The sequence below is a fragment of the Rhinoderma darwinii genome, chromosome 1, assembly GCF_050947455.1.
Source record: "Rhinoderma darwinii isolate aRhiDar2 chromosome 1, aRhiDar2.hap1, whole genome shotgun sequence".
NCBI classification, from domain to species: Eukaryota; Metazoa; Chordata; class Amphibia; order Anura; family Rhinodermatidae; genus Rhinoderma; species Rhinoderma darwinii.
The window spans coordinates 160,846,646-160,857,050 of NC_134687.1; the positions used below are offsets into that span (position 1 = coordinate 160,846,646).

General features: G+C 43.3%; 1 long non-coding RNA gene across 1 annotated transcript in view; it reads right to left on the reverse strand.

Annotated features, from left to right (window-relative positions):
• Nucleotides 1-9,485, reverse strand: part of LOC142737877 (uncharacterized) — a 37,134-nt gene extending 27,649 nt beyond the window's left edge. The window contains exon 1 of the long non-coding RNA XR_012880586.1: nucleotides 9,304-9,485. This is a non-coding gene — a long non-coding RNA (uncharacterized LOC142737877). The remainder of the gene's footprint in view (nucleotides 1-9,303) is intronic.
• Nucleotides 9,486-10,405: the final 920 nt, after the last annotated feature.

Genomic DNA, 10,405 nt, shown 5'->3' on the forward strand with positions numbered 1-10,405 from the left:
GGAAGGGGATGCCAGCCAGCACTCGCAAGTCCATGGCCGCGGCCGTTGAGGGATGAGTAGGAACTACGGTCCGCGGCTGTGGACATTACACATTGTTTTGTGCCGCCTAATTTTGAGAGCTATAACATTCTCATTTTTTCATCGATTAGGCGATGTGAGGACTTATTTTTTGGGGGGCGAGTTGTAGTTTTTATTGGTGCCATTTTGTGGTACAGGTGACTTTTTGATCACTGTTTCTTCCATTATTTTGGAAAAAACAGCAATTTGGATGTTTCGCTTTTTTATTACGCCGTTCACTGAGCTGGTTAAATAACATTATATTGTAATAGTTCAGACTTTTACAGACACAGCAATACCAGTTCTGATAACTTTATTTCTTTTAACAAACCTTTAGGGAAAATTTTTTTGTTTTTAACTTTAAATATTAATTTTTGATTGGAAGATTAAAAAAAAACTTGATATAACAGTTTTTTACTTTTTTTTTTATTAGTCACTATAGGGGACTTGAGCTAGCGATCGTTGGATTGCTTATATGATATACTGTAAGGGTATGTTCACATAGCTTATTTTCAGCCGTTTTTTGGGCCGTAAACGCCCCGAAAAACAGCTAAAAATACGGAGGCTGAACGCCTCCAAACATTTGGCTATTGATTTCAATGGGAAAAATGGCATTTAGTTTGTAAAAACTATACGTAAAATAACGCCCCCGTAAAAAAGAAGTGCATGTCAGTTCTTGAGCGTTTTTTGGAGCCGTTTTTCATTGTCAAAAACTTCTGTAAAAAACGCACCGAAAAATGCTTGATGCATAAAAACAGCTGAAAATCAGAGGCTGTTTTCCCTTAGAAACAGCTCCGTATTTTACAGGTGTTTTTTGTTCAGCGTGTGAACATACCCTAATAGTAATGTATTGCATGTAGTCTCCTATGAAGCCCTGCTGGAGGCAGCGCAGGGATTATAGGAGTACTAAGATGGCAGACCTGGAGCCTTCATTAGGAATCAGGCTGCCATGATGACCATTGGCACCCCGCTATTGTGTCGCGGGGGGGGGGGGGCCCATGGCACATTGGAAGGGGCCGTCCCCTCATTCTAACACTTTAGATGCCACCGTCGCGATTGACCGCAGCATCTAATTGGTTAAACGGGCTGAATCAAAGTGATCTTTGACTCCGTTGCCGTGAGGTGTCGTCTGTATTGCACAGCCGTCACCCGCTAAGTATGGAGCGAGCACAGTCCATGAGCCAGCTCCATGCTTCCCCTTAACCCCTTTCCGCTTTGGCCACTTTTGGCTTTCCTGACAGAGCCTCATTTTTCAAATCTGACATGTTTCACTAAAGCATCCAAGCGATTCTGAGATTGTTTTCTCGTGACACATTGGACTTTATGTTACTGGTAAAATTTGCTCAATACATTCAGTATTTAATTCTGAAAAACACCAAAATGTAGCGGAAAATTGCAAAAATGTGAATTTTTCTAAATTTCAATGTATCTGCTTATAAGACAGGCAGTTATACCACACAAGATCGCTGCTCATTAACATCCCCCATATGTCTACTTTATATTGCCATAGTTTTTTGAACATCCTTTTATTTTTCTAGGACGTTACAAGCTTAGAACTTTAGCAGTAATTTCTCACATTTTCATGAAAATTTCAATAGGCTATACTTACAGGGGTCAGTTCAGTTGTGAAGTGGCTTTGAGGGCCTTATATATTAGAAACCCGCAATAAGTCACCCCATTTTAAAAACTTCACCCCTCAAAGTCTTCAAAACAGCATTTATAAAGTTTCTTAACCATCTAGATGTTTCACAGGAATTAAAGCAATGTAGAGGTGAAATTGACAAATTTTTTTATTTTTTTTCAGAAATTAACTTTTAATCCTTTTTTTTGTAACACAGAAAGTTTTACCAGATAAGCGCAACTCAATATTTATTGCCCAGGTTCTGCAGTTTTAGGAAATATTGGACATGTTACCCTAGTGCGCATATGGACTGAAGCACAGGCCTCAGAAGCAAAGGAACACCTAGTGGATTTTGGGCCTTCTTTTTATTACAATATATTTTAGGCACCATGTCAGGTTTGAAGGGCTCTTGCAGTGCCAAAACAGTGGAAATCCCCCAAAAGTCACCCTATTTGGGAAACTACACCCCTCAAGGAAATGATCTAGGGCTATAGTGAGCATTTTGACCCCACAGGTTTATTGCAGAAATTATTGGAAGTAGGCCATCAAAATTTAAATCTAAATTTTTTCAAAGAAAATGTTGGTTTAGCAAATTTTTTCTCATTTCCTCAAGGACAAGGAGAAAAAGCACCACAATATTTGTAGAGCAATTTCTCCTGAGTAAAATAATACCCCACATGTGGTCATAAACGACTGTTTGGACACTCAGCAGGGCTTAGAAGGGAATGAGCGCCATTTGGCTTTTGAAGCTCAAATTTAGCAGGAATGGTTTGCGGAGACCACGTCGCATTTGCAAAGCCCTGAGGGGACAAAACAGTGGAAATCCCCCACAAGTGACCAAATTTTGAAAACTACACACCTTGAGGAAATTATCTAGTGGTATAGTGAGCATTTTGATCCCACAGGTTTTTTGCAGAAATTATTGGAAGTAGGCCGTGAAAATGAAAATATAAATTTTTTCAAAGAAAATGTAGGTTTAGCTATTTTTTTCTAATTTCCACAAGGACTAAATGAGAAAAAGCACCACAACGTTTGTAAAGCAATTTCTCCCGAGTAAAACAATACCCCAAAAGTGGTCATAAATGGCTGTTTGGACGCACAGCAGGGCAGGGGCGTAGCTAAAGGCTCATGGGCCCCGATGCAAAAATTCTTACTGGGCCCCCCCCCCGCAAACTTCTCATGGCCGACGGTCCGCAGCTTTCAGCTGCATCGCTGGGTCTAAGTGACCCAACAATGCAGCACTAGCAGCCGGGGCGTCACTAAGGGCTTAAAATGTCAGGGGAAATAGCCCCAATACATATGTGTCTGCCCAAAAAAATGTGTGTATAGGAGACCGCATATCTATAGCACTACGACCCTATAAACTATGGATAGGATTAGATACAGTGGCTCAGCAGACAGTATCACACATGATAAGATTAGATACAATGACTCAGCAGACAGTATCACACATGATAGGATAAGGCCTCATTTACACGAGCGTGTGCGTTTTGCGCACGCAAAAAAACGCTGCGTTTTGCGTGCGCAAAAGGCAATTGACAGCTCCGTGTGTCATCCGTGTATGATGCGCGGCTGCGTGATTTTCGCGCAGCCGCCATCATAGAGATGAGGTAGTCGACGCCCGTCACTGTCCAAGGTGCTGAAAGAGCTAACTGATCGGCAGTAACTCTTTCAGCACCCTCGACAGTGAATGCCGATCACAATCTACACCAACCTGTGAATAAAAAAAGACGTTCACACTTACCATGAACTGCCTGCTTCCTCCAGTCCGGTCTCCCGGCCGTTGCCTTGGTGACGCGTCCCTCTCTTGTCATCCGGCCCCACCTCCCAGGATGACGCGGCAGGCCATGAGACCGCTGCAGCCTGTGATTGGCTGCAGCCTGTGCTTGGCCTGTGATTGGCTGCAGCTGTCACTTGGCCTGAATTGTCATCCCGGGAGGTCGGACTGGAGGAAGAAGCCGGGAGTTATCGGTAAGTCAGAACTTCTTTTTTTTTTTTACACGTATATGTATATTGTGATCGAAAGTCACTGTCCATGGTGCTGAAACAGTTTAAGTCTTTCAGCACCGTGGGCAGTGACTGTCTCCTGACGTCGCGTACCCGAACATTTTTTGCCGGGTTCGGTTAAAACGAGTTCGGCCGAACCCGGTGAAGTTCGGTGCGCTCATCTCTAATTTGACACTCCGTTTGGATGTTTGTAACCAGAAAAGCACGTGGTGCTTTTCTGTTTACATTCAGGAGTTTGACAGCTCTTGCGTGATTTTCGCGCATGCAACGCAGGACCGTCAGTGTGGCATGCGTTGTTTTCACGCACCCATTGAAGTCAATGGGTGCGTGTTGCGTGAAAAACGCAAGAATATAGAACATCTCGTGAGTTTTACGCAACGCACTCACGCTGCGCAAAATTCACGCATCGTCTAAACAGCCCCATAGACTATTATAGGTGCGTACGACACGCGTGAAAAGCACGCGCGTCGCACGCGCGTATAATACGCTCGTGTAAATGAGGCCTAAGAGATAGGGCCCAGCAGACAGTATCACACATGATAGGATTAGATACAATGACTCAGCAGACAGTATCACACATGATAGGATTAGAGATAGGGCCCAGCAGACAGTATCACACATGATAGGATTAGATACAGAGGCTCAGCAGACAGTATCACACATGATAGGATTAGATACAGTGGCTGAGCAGACAGTATCACACATGATAGGATTAGATACAGTGGCTCAGCAGACAGTATCACACATGATTGGATTAGATACACAGCTCAGCAGACAGTATCACACATGATAGGAGTAGATACAGTGGCTCAGAAGGAAGTATCACACATGATAGGATTAGATACACAGCTCAGCAGACAGTATCACACATGAGAGGATTAGATACACAGCTCAGCAGACAGTATCACACATGATAGGATTAGATACACAGCTCAGCAGACAGTATCACACATGATAGGATTAGATACAGAGCTCAGCAGACAGTATCACACATGATAGGATTAGATACAGTGGCTCAGCAGACAGTATCACACATGATTGGATTAGATACACAGCTCAGCAGACAGTATCACACATGATAGGATTAGATACAGTGGCTCAGCAGACAGTATCACACATGTTAGGATTAGATATAGGGCCCAGCAGACAGTATCACACATGATAGGATTAGATACACAGCTCAGCAGACAGTATCACACATGAGAGGATTAGATACACAGCTCAGCAGACAGTATCACACATGATAGGATTAGATACAGAGCTCAGCAGACAGTATCACACATGATAGGATTAGATACAGTGGCTCAGCAGACAGTATCACACATGATTGGATTAGATACACAGCTCAGCAGACAGTATCACACATGATAGGATTAGATACAGTGGCTCAGCAGACAGTATCACACATGATAGGATTAGATACAGAGCTCAGAAGACAGTATCACACATGATAGGATTAGATACAGTGGCTCAGCAGACAGTATCACACATGATTGGATTAGATATAGGGCCCAGCAGACAGTATCACACATGATCGGATTAGATACAGGACTCAGCAGACAGTATCACACATGATAGGATTAGATATAGGGCCCAGCAGACAGTATCACACATGATCGGATTAGATACAGGACTCAGCAGACAGTATCACACATGATAGGATTAGATATAGGGCCCAGCAGACAGTATCACACATGATTGGATTAGATACACAGCTCAGCAGACAGTATCACACATGATTGGATTAGATACAGGGCCCAGCTCGCTGACATTGCGGCTCCAACGCTGGACCCAGGACAGGTAAGAATAATAATTTTGCTTCTTTATGTGTTACTGATTATTTTTGTGTGTTTGTGTTTTTTTTACAGGTTCGGTTGTTGGACTTCGGATACGAGGACTTCAATTACGGCGTTTTTTATTCTCAATAAAATGGTTAATGAGGGTTGTGTTTTTTTATTTCAATAAAATATTTTTTCTATGTGCTTGTATCTTTTTAAACTTTATTATCACCGCCTTAGTAATGGCCGCTGGCTGATTGACAACCTCCATTACTAAGGCGGGGCTTAATGTTAGCTGGTGCAAAGGCCAACACTAACCCCCATTATTACCCCGGTACCCCCCACCACCAGGGGTGCTGGGAAGAGCCGGGTACGAACCAGTACACGACCATCTGTAGTAACGGTCAGGCACCGGGGTGGCCGCAGGCTGGTAGTATTAGGCTGGGGAAGGCCAAAAACAGTGGCCCCTACCACCCTGGTAATGCTGCCTGCTGCTGTTGCTGTGTTGTATCTGTCTGGTTATGAAAATTGGGGGGGACCCCACATCGTTCTTTCCAATTATTTTTATTTAAATTTTTCTAAATGACGTGGGGTCCCCCCCATTTTTCATAACCAGGCAGATACAATAAAGCAGCAGCAGCCTAGCATCACCAGGGTGGGAAGGGCCACTGTTTTTGGCCTTTCCCCTCCTGATAATACCAGCCTGTGGCCACCCCAGTGGCCGACCATCACTACAGATGGTCAAGTACTGGATCGTACCCGGCTCTTCCCAGCACCGCTGGTGGCGGTGGGTACCGGGGTAATAAAGGGGGTTAGTGATAGCCTCTGCACCGGCTAACACTAAGCCCCGCCTTAGCAATGGATGCTGTCAATCAGCCGGCGGCCATTACTAAGGCGGTAGTAATATAGTTTAAAAAAAAACACAAGGACATAGAAAAAATATTTTATTGAAATAAAAAAAAACCCACACAACCCTCATTAACCATTTTATTGATAATAAAAAAATCCGTCATCGAAGTAGTCCTGGAATCCGACGTAGTTCACCGACCGAAACTGTAAGAAAACACACAAAAAACTATTAGTAACACATGTGTTAGGCTTAGATACAGGGCCCATGTGTGATACTGTCTGTGAGACCCTGTATCTAAGCCTACCACAAGGTAGGCTTAGATACAGGGTCCAGCAGACAGTAATCTTATAAAGTATAAGATTACTGTGTGCTGGGGCCCTGTATCTAAACCGACAGTGTGGTAGGCTTAGATACAGGGTCCCACAGACAGGATCACACATGGGCCATGTATCTAAGCCTACCATGTGATTGTCTTAGATACAGGGCCCAGCAGACAGGATCACACAATCTGTGATCCTGTCTCATGGGCCCTCTAAGCCTGCTACATCGTAGGCTTAAAGGGGTTGTGCAGTCCCTAAACATTGATGGCCTGTCCTCAGGATAGGCCATGAATAGCTGATGTGTCTGGGTCCGACTCCCGGGACCTTCCTGGTTCCGGATCGCAGCGGAGGTCCTGACGTCACAGTGCAATGCGCCGCGCACAACATCGAGAGGACAGAACTTCCGCCGCGGCTGAAGAGGAAGGTAAGATTAGTTGCCCTGACTGGCGGGGTCCGACACCCGGGACCCGCCAATCAGCTGTTTTGAAGGGGCCGCAGCACTCGTACGAGAGCTGCTTCCTCTTCATTTCACTACTCGCTCACACTGTGAATCGCCGACACCGATTCACAGTGTGCCGGAATGAAGTGACAGGAATGAAGGGGAGCAGCTCTCGTACGAGTGCTGCGGCCCCTTCAAAACAGCTGATCGGCGGGTCCCGGGAGTCGGACCCCGCCAGTCAGGGCAACTAATCTTACCTTCCCCTTCAGCCGCAGCGGGAGTTCTGTCCTCTCGATGTTGTGCGCGGCGCATAGCGCTGTGACGTCAGGACCTCCGCTGCGATCCGGAACCAGGAAGGTAAGGTCAGTCTGTTACTATAGTAACTATAGTAACTTTTTATTGATGTGGTGCGGGGGGCTGTGTGCCCCCCTGGCTTCGGGCCCGGTCGCAATTGCGACCGCTGCGACCCCTATAGCTACGCCAGTGTAGTTATGAGAGAGATAGATAGATAGATAGATAGATAGATAGATAGATAGATATGAGATAGATAGATAGATAGATAGATAGATAGATAGATAGATAGATAGATAGATAGATAGATAGATAGATAGATAGATAGATATGAGAGAGATAGATAGATAGATATGAGAGAGATAGATAGATAGATAGATAGATAGATAGATAGATAGATAGATAGATAGATAGATAGATAGATAGATAGATAGATAGATAGATAGATAGATAGATAGATAGATAGATAGATATGAGAGAGATGATAGATAGATAGATAGATAGATAGATAGATAGATAGATAGATAGATAGATAGATAGATAGATAGATAGATAGATAGATAGATAGATAGATAGATAGATATGAGAGAGATGATAGATAGATAGATAGATAGATAGATAGATAGATAGATAGATAGATAGATAGATAGATAGATAGATAGATAGATAGATAGATAGATAGATATGAGAGAGATAGATAGATAGATAGATAGATAGATAGATAGATAGATAGATAGATAGATAGATAGATAGATAGATAGATAGATAGATAGATAGATAGATAGATAGATAGATATGAGAGAGATGATAGATAGATAGATAGATAGATAGATAGATAGATAGATAGATAGATAGATAGATAGATAGATAGATAGATAGATAGATAGATATCTGCAGTCATGGGTGTTCTTGCACCTGCATACATTTTGTATCATTTAGTTGGAATGTGCTGTTCAATTTTTGTTGTGTTTATGTGATCCATACATGTGGGGTTAGTGACTGCCTCCATTTTTGTTCTTGCACTCCTCCCATTCTGCCCTCGGTGATTTTAATCAGTTCAATGCTGGATCCTACCATCCCCAGGTATATATGTAGGCTTAGTCCCAGTTCTGGGTGTATGTGCAGCGTAGGTTCCCACCTTACAGAGGTCACATTGCTGTGGCAGGTGGGCTAACACTTTTTGATCAAAATGTGCACTAAGAACCTCCCTATTTGTAGGTAGATTTAGCTTTAGTGCATATTTATTTATATTTAGTGGTTTAGGTGGCATTAGTGTTGCAGGGTGCTGTCGCCATTTTTTATATCTGCTGTATATCTGCAGTCATAGGTGTTCTTGCACCTGCGTATTTTGTATCATTTAGTTGGAATGTGCTGTTCAATTTTTGTTGTGTTTATAGATAGATAGATAGATATGAGAGAGATAGATAGATAGATAGATAGATAGATAGATAGATAGATAGATAGATAGATAGATAGATAGATAGATAGATAGATAGATAGATAGATAGATAGATAGATAGATAGATAGATATGAGAGAGAGATATGAGAGAGATAGATAGATATGAGAGAGATAGATAGATAGATAGATAGATAGATAGATAGATAGATAGATAGATAGATAGATAGATAGATAGATAGATAGATAGATAGATAGATAGATAGATAGATATGAGAGAGATAGATAGATAGCTATGAGAGAGATAGATATGAGAGAGATAGATAGATAGATAGATAGATAGATAGATAGATAGATAGATAGATAGATAGATAGATAGATAGATAGATAGATAGATAGATAGATAGATAGATAGATAGATAGATAGATAGATACTTTGTCTGTTATGCTAAACTGTCAGCCCTGAGGTGTGACTGCTCAGCATGACAGACATACATACACACAGTGAAGGGGTTAAGAGCTGGATTACTAGTTGCTACTTACATCTGCTGTGGGGTCAGAGAGCAGCTGGTACTGCAGGGGAGCAGCAGACACGCACACCATCTTCTTGCTGTAGCCATTCCTTTCCCTCTGAACAGGTCACGAGGAAGAGGGAAACAGCAAGAAGTGAGCTGATTGGGTGGACAGTACAGTGGGCGGGGCTGGGTCTCGTAAGATGAGTGGATTCATCTATCATTCATTTTCCACCCTCTTGTTCCCCCTCCACGCAATGACTCTCTGACAGCTGAGCTGCCACCAATGCTTTAAGCTACATTACTGGGTCTCTTTTGTACCACAGCAGGGACCCAGCAATGTAGAGCAATCATTGCAGCGCTAGTGTGGTGAGGGGGGCCTGCGGGCCCCCCTAGCTACGGGGCCCGGTCGCAGTTGCGACCGCTGCGACCCCTATAGCTACGCCACTGCAGCAGGGCTTAAAAGGGAAAGAGCGCCATTTGGCTTTTGAAGCTCAAATTTAGCAGGAATGGTTTGCGGAGGCCATGTCGCATTTGCAAAGCCCCTGAGGGGACAAAACAGTGAAAACGCCCAAAAAGTGACTCCATTCATACAGTAGCAGAGGAGTGTAAATCAAGAAATCTCATCCACACGCTGCGTTTGTGATATGCCGTTATGTTGCGGGCTTTCCCCATTGAATTCAATAAGGATCTAAAACCCGCTACAAACAGTCAAGTGTTGCGACTTTTGGGGCGGAATCGCAACGAATTAGAAAGCAAATTAGGAAGAAAAAAACAAAACACTTAATACTTACCTCTGACGTCAGAGGGCCAGCCTCCTGGGATGACGTTTCATCCCATGTGACCGCCAATCACGGCGGTCTCCTGGTATAAAACATCATACGGGTAGAACATTCCAGGCAAAAAACTGCCCCACAATTTGGAGCGGTTTTTTGCCCGGAATTCCCTGTAGCCACCGGGGTGGATACGCTTATAGGTACATCCCGTAAAATACTTCTTTCAAGATATACATATTGTTTAATGAAGAATAGTAATAATTATGTTGTCCCTGAAATTAAAGGAATAGGCCATAAATATCTAAAAGATGCAGGTCCCAGCTCTGGGACCCACATCTATGTTAAAAACGTGGGTCT